This window comes from Panthera uncia, assembly GCF_023721935.1.
Source record: "Panthera uncia isolate 11264 chromosome A3 unlocalized genomic scaffold, Puncia_PCG_1.0 HiC_scaffold_12, whole genome shotgun sequence".
NCBI lineage: Eukaryota > Metazoa > Chordata > Mammalia > Carnivora > Felidae > Panthera > Panthera uncia.
In genome coordinates this window covers 38,261,742-38,270,819 of record NW_026057579.1, presented here as the reverse complement: position 1 = coordinate 38,270,819, position 9,078 = coordinate 38,261,742, and the positions used below count along the sequence as shown (strand labels likewise).

General features: G+C 60.5%; 1 long non-coding RNA gene across 3 annotated transcripts; it reads right to left on the bottom strand.

The window, feature by feature from the left end:
* Nucleotides 1-489: 489 nt before the first annotated feature.
* On the bottom strand, nt 490-3,901 carry LOC125937380 (uncharacterized). 3 transcript variants are annotated; one of them, XR_007462370.1, is made up of 5 exons: nt 3,300-3,901; nt 3,016-3,136; nt 2,360-2,520; nt 1,161-1,205; nt 490-925 (listed from the first exon to the last, which is right to left on the bottom strand). It is a non-coding gene; the product is annotated as an uncharacterized LOC125937380 (long non-coding RNA). The 3 variants fall into 3 exon arrangements; XR_007462369.1 differs by having other exon boundaries at nt 491-925; nt 1,161-1,202; XR_007462371.1 differs by having other exon boundaries at nt 491-925; nt 1,161-1,202; nt 3,662-3,901.
* Between the last annotated feature and the right edge of the window lie 5,177 nt (nt 3,902-9,078).

Below are 9,078 nucleotides of genomic sequence, written 5' to 3'. Positions count from 1 at the left end.
GCGTGCTGCCGCCGTGGAAGAGGGTGTGGGGACATAGCAGGGCGCCTTCCTGACTTCACAAAGTCTTGCTCAGCTTTGGCACACGGTTCATAGAGCGCCTCACGCTGTGGGCACTGGCTCTGGAGAAACTCAAGGCACAGGTTCTGGAAGCCCTGGACACGCCCCACGCGGCTCAGGCTGAATGCCTTAATCTGGGCATCTCTGTGCGTGTTCCTCTCTGCCTCGAGGACAGCCACCCCAGCCATCAGAAACAGTCTCCGCGGATAACGTGGCTCCTTTGGGAGCCTCCCCGGTGCTCTGATTTGGGTCTCACGGTGGGCAGGTCCTCGCCCCAGCTGGCCCCTCTTGCCTGACATTCTCATATCATACGTGGATGCCTTCGTGCCAAGGGACCACCTAGTGCAAATACCCCTCATGTGTCACGACTGGCAACAGACTAATTCAGCCAGAGGTCTTCTGAGATCCCATCTGGGAGAAGTGCCTGCAGACACGTGGCCGCGGGTGTGTGGATGCGGGAGGGGACCCCAGGGAGGGCAAGATCTTTAAGATGACTTGGGGCTGGGGGCAGGCTGACGGCACTGTGGGGAGATTAGAGCCCCACATGCGGGCGTGATTAGAGGCTGAGACAAAGGAGAGGCTGTAAGAAATGCTCAGAAAACAGGGACGCCTTTAGATCATTCAAGAGCTGTGAGGTCCAGAGAGAAGGAGAGAAAGGGGCGGGCCTCAGAGAACAATTAGCAGTCCTTACAGACCATTGCCACATGGTCACCTGTCGGGAGCCCTGTGGGACAGGAGGTTTGCATTGGCTGGACGCAGAGCTAGGACTTCCGGGGTCCACAGAGCTCGAGAGTCAGGGTCCAGACGGAGCATCTGCGACAGCATCTTTATTCCAAGTGTCGTGGGGCTGATGTGTCGTCTATTTCCACTGTGTTTGATAGAAAAGTCAGCATTATGAGGGCTAAACAGGGCACAGGTTCACCCCCCAACAGAAGGACCCCAGGGGCAGGACTGGGTGCGGGTGGCAGCCTCCAGGGGCAGGGACACGAGCCCTCCTGTCTGATGGTCCCCCGTGGCACGTGCTCCGGGGTCCCAAACACCAGCTGTTCCGTTTCCTTCTAGAAGGCAGTGAGGAGGAACGGGGAGAAAGCCCCTGGGCTCACCTGAGGTCTTCCAACTGCAGGGCAATGCGTTTGCTGAACCGTCTGCTACAAAAGGAAAGTTTCATGACACTAAAGACTAGCAAAGAGGGCATCGAATACACACATACAGCTTCCAGGCTTTGTGTTCAAGTCTCGCCTGTAGCTAAACTGCCTGGATGACATTCGTGGATATAAAAAACAAAACACGGACCCGAGCAACACAGAACGGGCAATGGTCCCGAAAGTTGAGGCTCTTTGACTTTGAGACTGCTTGGCGATGAGAGACCACATCACGGGTCGCGAGAAGGAATCAGCTGTCAGAACAGTGTGTGTTTGAATCCTTGCGCTGCCTCTCGGTAGCTAAGCGACCCTGGGAAGGTCGTCGTCTGGAAGTCAAAGTGAGCTTCAGCATCCTTGGCCGTCAAGTGAGAACAAGAGTAGTTACCTCGAGGGTCGTTACGGGGGATGAGGCTGAGTAACTCAGGCGTTTAGCACGGGACCTACTTCCTAGCTAGTATTCGACACCCACTGGCTAAAAGTCACAGCTCCTGTCAAGGATCCGAATTTACGCTCGCCGAGCAAATTCAGCACAGCCCGCGTGTGCCTTGTGGGCAGGACCCCGCGGTAGGGGTTCCGGGTCGGTACCCCCTCCACTGAGACCCTCCCGGGGGGTCCTCCCGGGCACAGGCCAGCCCACGCCCCTCCCCCAGATTTACCCCCTTCCGTGGGCTTCCTGGCCAGGCCGCCCTCAGAGACCTCCTCCCCGTCCCCCCAGCTCCGGCACGTGCCCACGCGGCCCCTCGGCCACAGGATCTTTCTCCACTGGACCCTGAGCTCTCTGGGGCAGAGAAAGGGCCAGGCCCTTTGGTAGATTTGTTTCCTCAAATGCAAACCCCAGGCACCTGCCTGGGAGTCAGCTTACACCGGAGGGTGGGGAGTGTCTTCACGACTCCGGGCACAAAGCCCCTTCGTTGGCCAGTAGCCGCGCTTTGACTTGTGTGACCGTATTTCAATCTCAGTCCTGTTCATCCCTCCCCACACCTTGTTCTTTCCCCACAAGCAGACGGCACACTCCCTGGATTCTTCCGGCACGCTATGCTTACCTAGAGTGGCCTCTTCCCTCCTGCCCAGGCCCCTGGATTCAAGGGGCACAGCTTCCGGGGAGAGGGGGAGCCGAGCCCACCCGAGCCCAGTCCACAGAGACGTGAGGGAGGACGCACCTGTGCCGCTTGTCCTGAGTGACGATGCTGCCACTGTGACGCCTCAGCCCGCCCTGGCTCTGCCCGGGCACCGCGTGCTACGGCCCCTGTGCTTGTCCACGGCCAGTATGTCCTGCCCCCCTGGAGGGGGCGGTCCTCAGGGGGCCGGGGAAGACTTGACCCTGTGGGGAAGAGCCGGGGCCCCAGCTGGACAATCAGCAGCCCCTTCCCGAGAGCCTCCTGTCTCCGAGGACAGGGCTGGTCCCTCCCTCCAGGACAAAGACGATGGTGGAGTCAGACGGTCACCCAATCCCAAATCCCCAGATGACCTAGGGCTTCAGAGAACCTAGGGCGCCCCTGGGGGCAAGGAGGGCTCAAGTCCAGAAGGCCACCCCTCCGTAGGGGTCATTCCCCCAAAAGACCACGGCCAGCAGGACCTCCTGTCCCACCCGGGCTGCTTCACGCCACGGTCAGACGCCTGTCCTGACCTCCCCTCCTCCATGCGCTGGCCGCAGCACGTCCTGGAAGTGAACGCGCGCTTGCAAGAGCCCGGCTGTGAGCTGACTTAGGGACTAAGAACTCGGACATGTCCTTCCCTCGCTCCCTCCTGTTTTCCGGGCCTCCTGGGACCAGGCTTTTCGCACTCTCAAGGGGGCCGAGTAAAAAGCCTACTTAACCACTGTCTTTGGGTCACAGGTGCATGGAGACTTCTGCTTCTTGAAGTTCGAATACAAGAGACAGGTAACACCTCGTCAGAAGAGATTCCTGTGTCTCCAAGGCAACCCAGCATTTTCTCTCCTGGGGAAGAAAACGGCCACAGGGGAGACTCCATAGGGCTGGCTCAGCTGAGAGACAGAGAGAGAGAGAGAGAGAGAGAGAGGCGGGGAGCCTGAGGCATTCCCAGCAGCCAGGAAGGGGGGAGGCACGGAGAACACAGGTCCCGAAACGTGAGGGCCCCCACCTGGCCGGGTTCACCCCGGATGTGGTCTGGGATTTGAGGTCAGAAAGCAAGAGGGAGCCTCTGCTGACTGGGAGGTGGCCTAGGATGACTGGATCTCCAGTTCTGCATCTGGAGTCTGGTGGCCAGACTCCGGTGGCCAGGATGTCCTCCGGTCCCTGCCACCTCGGAGGCTTGTGTGACCTCACCAAGCCTCCCGCACTAATCTATACAACGAGGGTGATCATAGCCTCTCTCTTGGATTAAGTGGGTGGATGCACACGACTGCTTAGAGGTGCACCAGGCGTTCAGAACTGCTCGTAGTTCCTAGTAATGACTAGTCATGACTCATGCCGTGTGAAGGTCCACAGAGGAGGTTAGGGTACCTCCACTGATTCTGGCTTTGGTGCTGTTCTGCACAACCTCGACCTGCCTTGAGACTGCGCTGGGCTTCTGTGTATGACTGTGCAGGCGGTGCACTGCACAACTCCAGATAGAGAAACACGTTGTACAGGACGCCCAGGCCCGGCTTCTGGTCCACGTGAGTCCGTCTGCCAGGGTGGAGGGTGTGCCCAGCCGCAGGAGGGGCGGGGGCACTGTGAAGGCCCCTTGGGGCCTGGGGTGTGGGCCGGACACAGGTCCCAGGCTCCACGCTGCCTGTGATACGAGCATATTCTGAAGCGAGAGGGGTGTCACAGAGGGCACCTGTGTCTGGGGTCAAGGATGAGAGGAGCAGGGGCTGGGGACCAGGGTGGCAGGGGTGAACAAGAACCGCCCCCCCCCCAAGAGCTTCTTGGCTTTGCCTTGGGCTGGCCGGGTCATAGAAGACAGCACGCATCAATCCCCGGGGCATCACAGAAATCCCTTCCCTGCCCCCACCCCCGCAGGTGGCCTTGGCCTCTCGCTCTGGGAGGCCACGTCCAGGGCCCCTCCAGGTGGCACGTGGGTTGTGCAGCCTGGGGAGAACCGCCCAGCGTCCTCCCTGCAGGCCCGGAGGTGGCTCTGCTGTCCCCGTCAGCTGTCCCCACCGTCAACTGCAGCTGCAGCTCTCAGCAGAGCGGGGGCTTGTTGTTTTCTCTCCAGAAAAAGAACGCCGTTGGCACCCAGAGCAAATTAAAATCGAGTGCAAAGCCATTTCCGGGTCACTTAAGCACAGCGGGTCACTAGCTTTCCGCGGCTCCCAGCACAGGAGACAGGGCCTTTCTGGGCCCTGCGAATTGCTCAGTGAGAAAGACATATCAGGATTTGGGGGTTTGTGTTTTTAAAGTACTTTATTACACAGTGCAGGGCACGCACCACGGCTCCACAGAAGGGACTCAGGAATGACAAACACAGGGTCGCAAGGCCTCTGCCTGAGTGGACGAGGCTTCGTTAGTTACCTGCCTCTCAAACTCTAACACGCTCGGGAAACTCTTGGGATCTTGTGAAAATGCAAATGCTGCCCCAGCAGAGGCAGGATAAAGCCCAGGACTCCGCACCTCTGACCGCCTCCTGGGCCGGGACTCCACAGACCACGGAAAACCCTGCACGGGCCTCGCTGTCTTGCGCGCAGAGAGCGGAAACGAGGAACGGCCTTTGTGTTTGTAAAGACAGGGAACAGAGAACAAAGGAAAACACGCAACAGAAGCCGTGTGCCCACAACGCCTGGAATTGTCGCCGTCTGGCGTCCCGCAGAGAGCGCCCGGCCCCCTGGATGGTGCGAGCACTGGCCGTGCGGACGGCACAGAGGCCCGCGGACTCTCAGGGTCAGCTCCAAGGCCTCCTCTCCCTCATTCCCAAAGCCAAGGAGTCTCCAACCTGTAAAGAAGGAGACTCAGCACGGCCTCCGGCCCTGGGCCCCTGCCCCTGGCTCTCCACACGGCCACCTGCTCTGCTCCTTGCCAGCACGCGTGGACCCTCCCTGAGGGACTTAGGACCCCCCGGGGGACCTGGGACGATCTCACTTGGGATCCTCGACTGAATTCCGTCTGTAAAGACCCTTTTCCCAAATCGGTTCACACTCGCGGGTTCTCAGCAGCGGGACACGGGCGCCCCTCCCCACCGTGGTCACTCTCTGGTGCACCGCACACACCTGTTTGGTGGGAGTGTTTATGGAGAGCCCCCCCCCCCAGCCCGCTGAGCGCCAGATGCGGCCAGCCCGCCTCCAGCCACTCCCTGCTGTCCACACCCCTCCCCGGGGGCCTCACCTCCTCACCAGGAAGGAGGCGACATACATTTGACGCGGGGAAGCCTTGCCTTTGTTCTGTGCCATCTGGCTGTTGATCCCTCGATGTCTTTTCATCTCTGCGGTTCCCAGGTGTGGTGAGTGAGGGGACGCCCCCCGGCTTTATAACTTCATGAAGCTTTTCCCCAAAGCCAACACTGGACTTCATTCCTCCAGCAGGGCTCCAAGGGTCTTGGGGGCAGACCAACGGTGCTCTCCATCCTTCCACTGCACCTGCCGCTCCATCGTGCTCCCTGGTCCAGGTGCCGGTCCCGGGAGCCCTCCCCGGTGCCCAACTGGTACGGTGAGCAGGGAGGGACACCAAGGTGTCCCAAGCCGGGAAGGTCTACGGGATGACCTCAAGGCCAGAGGGAAAGTGTCACGTCCTGATGCCATCGTGTCAGCTTTCTGGGTGTTTCCCTGGTGTGAGGGGCAAGTTTCAGTGGAAAGTCAGAGCTCGTGTGCCCTCATCGGAGGGAGCAGTTCAGAAAGTTCTGTGGAGAAGCAGCACTTGTACCTCACGCTGGCCGCAGCGAACACACACGCTCAGGACACTGGGCATTTTCCTGGAAGGAGGAAGCCAGTCCGGGGCCGACGAACCCAGGCCCGGTGCAGAGCCGCGCAGCTTTTCGGCCGGGGCCGAGCTCCTGCAGGCTGCGGCCGGGGGCTGGCTCCCTCCCGCGGGCCCGGGGCGGAGGTCACCACCGGCTCTTCCGGACCCCAGGCCGGGGCACCAGCCAGAAAGCTCTCGACCTAACGTGACCACCAAAATGTTCCAGGGGCCGGTGGAAGGAGGGGCAGTGGCCGTCAGCTGCAATCACACCGGAAATGGCACTGGGGCCCAGATGTGGTCTCACACCCGGGTGTTACTGCCACCCTTCCAGGACGGGGACGGTGCTCGTGCGGGCCGCAAGGACGGGCGCGGACGCTGGGGGGCGTGGAGATTCTGACCACTGTCCACAAGGAAGGAGAAGGGCCTCCACGGGCGTGTTGAGAATTGGGCCCAGAGCCAGAGTCAAGGCCAGGTGCTCAGTTCAGACCACAGGGCGAGGCCGTAGCAGGCACTCCAGAGCCATCTCTGCTGGGGGACCTCTGGAGACACCTCCACCCCAGGTTTGCCGATGAAGAAGTTCATGTCGGAATTAGAACCCTGGAGGAACCCAGAGATGAACAGCAGGTGGGGAGCAGGGGACGGGGGGCAGGGGGCAGGCATGAGGAGCTGGGGGTACGTGGGTGTCATTCATAAGCCCCTGAGACTGACGCCCCAGGGAGCCAAGCTGGCCAGAGACCCCACTGCTCTGCCATTCACCAGGGATGCCTCTGGGAACACCCAGGGCCCAGGTGGGGGGCCCCCGCCTCAGCCCGGCACTCACCTCATTCCCGGCCCAGTTGCCTGTGGTCCCCTGGGCACCCCACAGCCACGCAGTCCACGGCCCAGTGTCCAGTGTCCACAAGGCCGGGCCCTCAGAGGACAACAGGGGCACAGGCCTGACCTCAGTGCAGCTACCACAGACCTGGTGGTCCCTCATGGCCGAGCTGTCACCCGTGATGGATGGGTGCATCAGGGGGTCGTGGGCCCCACTGTCAGATCAGAAGGGATCCAAGGAGCGCCTCTCAGAGCACCCATGGGAAGTGAGCCGCACCGGGGCCTCCGGGCAGGAGGGAGAATGAGGCGGGCTCCCAGAGGGCCTCCCACCGCCGAGGGACACCCCCAGCCTCCAGACTCGCCCGCCCCCGCTGCACCTGCACACGAGACCCCACCGCCCCCGTCTGAGAGGCTCTCGTGGCCGGAGGACGCTGTGCGCGGCCGTCTGAGGCAACCGGGCCTCCTGGGGCCACGCGCCTCTTTCCCAGGGCCATCGGGCTGCCACTCCCTTCCTCCGTGTGGAAGGCAACGCAGACACAGCCCGCCCGTCTCCTTCCCTCCTTGCGGCTCCCTCCGCGGAATCTTCGGAGCTCTCGCCCCCTAAACGGACGTGCATCAAGTGTCCAGGGCAGGCAAGCAACAGCTACGAGCCTCCTACTCCCGTGTCCCAGTCTGACTCCTGCGAATGTGGAGCCCGAAGCCGCTGTTCCTGCATCAGGGAGCTGACAGCAGGCCCGCGGGCCAGCCCAGGACACCGCCTCCTTCTTCACAGCGCTTCTGCACCAGGACAGGGGGCAGCAAGTTAGATCAACACCGTCTTCACTTTGTGCTGAGAAATGGGCTTTTCCTTCTGATTCACACTGTCCTCCCTGTGGAAAGCATAGCAATGGCTTCAAAGACAATCAAATGGCACATTTTTATAAGAGACAGATGACAGGCGATTTGAAAATGTTTCTGAGTGATTTGATCACCAGGCTTTCCACATGAATGGAGGAAACACACACACACACACACACACACACACACACACAAATATACATTGAAAATTTTTCTAACATTTCTTATATTGAACATGTGGCACCAAATCCTGGGCCCGGAAGCAAACTGTTACTCTAAGTACCACGTACATAGGTGGACTTAGAACAAGTAGACGGCTGATTTTCTCCAGCTCCCCTCTTCTCCAGCCTCCTGAGAGCTGGGTCCTGGATGAGCGGGCAGATCCCGGGAGAGCAGGAGGGGAGGGTGCCTGGGTTCTGGGCAGACAGGCCCTGACAAGTCAGTCCCAGGAGAATAGTTCATTTGGAGAAGATTTGAGATGTGACCTTGTTGTCATTGCCAGGGCTCAGGATGCTGGCCGGCCTCGTCCAGTCCCCTGTGGCAGGCGCTGGAACAGTCCAAGCTCAGACAGAGGGTGTGGGAGCCCCAACTCCAGACCTAGGAGGTCGCCGGGAGCCTTCTCAGAGCAGCAGATGTGTCAGGGAGAGCGTCAGCTGTCACCGCCCAGAGCCAGGTCCCGTTTCAGAGCCCCCGGCTGGAAGCCGATGTGGGGGTCACGGGCCAGCCCATCAGAACGAGGCCCAGGAGCACCTGAGATGCTGCAGGGAGACCTGAACAATCTCCAAAGGGACTCAGAGACACGGAGCACATCACCACCACAGAGGATGGGCGGGTACCCTGGTAAATGGTGAAGGGTGGAGCTGGAGGCCCGACCCTGGGGAGGTGGGGCGGGGGAGCTGACTGTCACCTGATCTGTGAGACTGAAGCAGTAAGAAAGTCTCATCTGACGATGCCCCTCTGTGCTCATAATTCCTCAGAGGCCCCCCCCACCCACAGAAGTCTGTCTCATCCCTCATTTGGCATCTGTGGCCCTCAAACCTCCACATCCCCAGGCCGCTGCTCCCGGGTCAAGGGCAGTGCAAAAGCCACCGGCCCCTGAATGGCAGTGCCTGGCTGCTCCCAGCTCCCCCTGCTGGCGTCCCATCCCTGCCCGCCCTTGAAGGTCAGCTCAGATCCCAGCCCCTGTCTGACACCGGGCCCCCACTCTGTTACCTGTTTGATGCGTGCAGGGCCCCAGGGAGCTGATGTGATGCACTCATCTGGCCCACAGCCCCAGACCCTGGCCTGGAGTGGTATTTGCCCTCAGGATACTGTAAACTTTAGAAAAGGAAACTCTCAAAATCAGAGCCAATGACATCTATTCAAATTTGTATGAAATCACAGCATCTGTGAATATA